Source organism: Arachis ipaensis, chromosome B06 (genome assembly GCF_000816755.2).
Source record: "Arachis ipaensis cultivar K30076 chromosome B06, Araip1.1, whole genome shotgun sequence".
NCBI classification, from domain to species: domain Eukaryota; kingdom Viridiplantae; phylum Streptophyta; class Magnoliopsida; order Fabales; family Fabaceae; genus Arachis; species Arachis ipaensis.
Genome location: NC_029790.2, coordinates 61,678,556 through 61,682,183, shown reverse-complemented (window position 1 = coordinate 61,682,183; position 3,628 = coordinate 61,678,556). Strand labels below are relative to the sequence as shown.

At 45.0% G+C, this 3,628-nt stretch overlaps 1 long non-coding RNA gene across 1 annotated transcript in view; it reads left to right on the top strand.

The window, feature by feature from the left end:
- The window catches only part of LOC110264000, a 1,238-nt gene extending 927 nt beyond the window's left edge, over positions 1-311 (top strand). The window contains exon 2 of the long non-coding RNA XR_002349726.1: positions 233-311. This is a non-coding gene — a long non-coding RNA (uncharacterized LOC110264000). The remainder of the gene's footprint in view (positions 1-232) is intronic.

Sequence of the window (3,628 nt, the reverse complement as noted above, 5' to 3'; positions counted from 1 at the left end):
ACGTAAAAAAAAAAGGGTCAACACGAGGACTTCCCAGGAGGTCACCCATCCTAGTACTACTCTTGCCCAAGCATGCTTAACATCGGAGTTCTAATGGGATCCGGTGCATTAGTGCTGGTATGATCGCACCTATTAAAGTATGCGCACTTAATTATCATATGCATCTCTCGCGACGTAGGGTAAGTCGAGCTGCGAATCCCTGCGGGTCCCGTGCAAGCTTACTGAAAATCAGGTAATTGAGGCTCGCTTTAGCTAAACTATTCAAGATAGCGTCGTTTAAAGAACGAGGGTAAGCACGACGTAAAAAAAAAAAGGTGCAACACAAGGACTTCCCAGGAGGTCACCCATCCTAGTACTACTCTCACCCAAGCACGCTTAACTGCGGAGTTCTGATGAGATCCAGTGCATTGGTGCTGGTATGATCCCACCTATTAAAGTATGCGCACACAATTATCGTAAGCATGTCTCGCGATGTAGGGTAAGTCGAGCTGCGAATCCATGCGGGCCCCGTGCGAGCTTGCCGAATATCAGGTAATTGAGGATCGCTTTAGCTAAGGTGTTCAAGATAACGTCGTTTAAAGAACGAGGGTAAGCACGACGTAAAAAAAAAGGTGCAACACGAGGACATCCCAGGAGGTCACACATCCTAGTACTACTCTCGCCCAAACACGCTTAACTGCGAGGTTCTGATGGGATCCGGTGCATTAGTGCTGGTATGATCGCACCTATTAAAGTATGCGCACATAATTATCATAAGCATCTCTCGTGACGTAGGGTAAGTCGAGCTGCGAATCCATGCGGGGCCCGTGCGAGCTTGTCGAATATCAGGTAATTGAGGATCGCTTTAGCTAAGGTGTTCAAGATAACGTCGTTTAAAGAACGAGGGTAAGCACGACGTAAAAAAAAAAGGTGCAACACGAGGACATCCCAGGAGGTCACACATCCTAGTACTACTCTCGCCCAAACACGCTTAACTGCGGGGTTCTGATGGGATCCGGTGCATTAGTGCTGGTAGGATCGCACCTATTAAAGTATGCGCAAAAAATTATCATAAGCATCTCTCGCGACGTAGGGTAAGTCGAGCTGCGAATCCATGCGGGCCCGTGCGAGCTTGCCGAAAATCAGGTAATTGAGGCTCGCTTTAGCTAAACTATTCAAGATAGCATCGTTTAAAGAACGAGGGTAAGCACGACATAAAAAAAAGAAAAAAAAAGGTGCAACACGAGGACTTCCCAGGAGATCACCCATCCTAGTACTACTCTCGCCCAAGCACGCTTAACTGCGGAGTTCTGATGGGATCCGGTGCATTAGTGCTGGTATGATCACACCTGTTAAAGTATGCGCACACAATTATCATAAGTATGTCTCGCGACATAGGGTAAGTCGAGCTGCGAATCCCTACGGGGCCCGTGCGAGCTTGCCGAAAATCAGGTAATTGAGGCTCGCTTTAGCTAAACTATTCAAGATAGCGTCGTTTAAAGAACGAGGGTAAGAACGACGTAAAAAAAAAAAGGTGCAACACGAGGACTTCCGTCACCTATCCTAGTACTACTCTCGCCCAAGCACGCTTAACTACGGAGTTCTGATGGGATCCGGTGAGTTAGCGCTGGTATGATCGCACCTGTTAAAGTATGCGCACACAATTATCATAAGCATGTCTCGCGACGTAGGGTAAGTCGAGCTGCGAATCCCAACGGGGACCGTGCGAGCTTGCCGAAAATCAGGTAATTGAGGCTCGCTTTAGCTAAACTATTCAAGATAGCGTCGTTTAAAGAACGAGGGTAAGCACGACGTAAATAAAATAAAAAAAAATAAGAGGTGCAACACGAGGACTTCCCAGGAGGTCACCCATCCTAGTACTACTCTCGCCCAAGCACGCTTAACTGCGGAGTTCTGATGGGATCCGGTGCATTAGTGTTGGTATAATTGCACCTATCAAAGTATGCGAAAATAATTGTCATAAGCATGTCTTGCGACGTAGGGTAAGTCGAGCTGCGAATCCCTGCGGCGCCCGTGCGAGATTGCCGAAAATCAGGTCATTGAGGCTCGCTTTAGCTAAACTATTCAAGATAGCGTCGTTTAAAGAACGAGAGTAAGCACGACATAAAAAAAAATAAAAAAATAAAAAAGAAAAAGGTGCAATACGAGGACTTCCCAAGAGGTCACCCATCCTAGTACTACTCTCGCCCAAGCACGCTTAACTGCGGAGTTCTGATGGGATCCGGTGCATTAGTGCTGGTATGATCGCACCTGTTAAAGTATGCGCACACAATTATCATAAGCATGTCTCGCGATGTAGGGTAAGTCGAGCTGCAAATCCTTGCGGGGCCCGTGCGAGCTTGCCGAAAATCAGGTAATTGACGCCTGCTTTAGCTAAACTATTCAAGATAGAGTCTTTTAAAGAACGAAGGTAAGAACGACGTAAAAAAAAAAAAGGTGCAACACGAGGACTTCCCAGGAGGTCACCCATCCTAGTACTACTCTCGCGCAAGCAAGCTTAACTGCGGAGTTCTGATGGGATTCGGTGCATTAGTGCTGGTATGATAGCACCTGTTAAAGTATGCACACACAATTATCATAAGCATGTCTTGCGACGTAAGGTAAGTCGAGCTGTAATCCCTACGGGCCCAGGCGAGCTTGCCGAAAATTAGGTCATTGAGGCTCGCTTTAGCTAAACTATTCAAGATAGCGTCATTTAAGGAACGAGGGTAAGCATGACGTAATAAAAAAAAAAGAGAGAGAGAGAGAGGTGCAGCACGAGAACTTCCCAAGAGGTCACCCATCCTAGTACTACTCTCGCCCAAGCACGCTTAACTGCGAAGTTCTGATGGGATCCAGTACATTAGTGCTGGTATGATCGCACCTATTAAAGTATTCGCACATAATTATCATAAGCATCTCTCGCGACGTAGGGTAAGTCGAGCTGCGAATCCCTGCGGGGCCCGTGCGAGCGTGCCGAAAATCAGGTCATTGATTCTTGCTTTAGCTAAAGTATTCAAGATAGCGTTGTTTAAAGAACGAGGGTAAGCACGACGTTAAAAAAAAAAGGTGCAACACCAGGACTTCCCAGAAGGTCACCCATAGTAACAACCCTGATTTTCGAGTACATGAGATCTTTTCTAAAAGTACGGATTTTTCCGAAAGATCAGTAAAGGGAACACCTCTGCTATATCATCAAGCATCTTAATCCTCATTATCATTATGTCATCCTTAAGCTAGAACCTCCTTTGAGGCAAGCTCGATAATGCAATCACGAAGAACCTAGTTTTTGAACCGTATCGGTTGGCAGTTTTGATTCTAATTTTCGTAAATAGTCTCTGTTTGATGAACCGGACTCGATTCATGAGAGGAGAGAGATAATAGTATAATATTATCATTATATTAGTATTATAAAATGCTTGAATGATATTATAAGGTTACCTGGTCTGTTTTTGTTAAAAACAGAAAATCGATTTAACCGAGTTTACGGTTTACTGGTGCAGCTTAGCACCAGCACTCTCTGATGAATTTAGCAATGCTAAGGCCTCATTATACATGTTCTATTCTCATAATAAATATGTTACTAGTGTCATTTATGCTAGTAGCTCAGAAAATAATTTTTAGAGATGTTTTTACGAGTGTTCCGGTA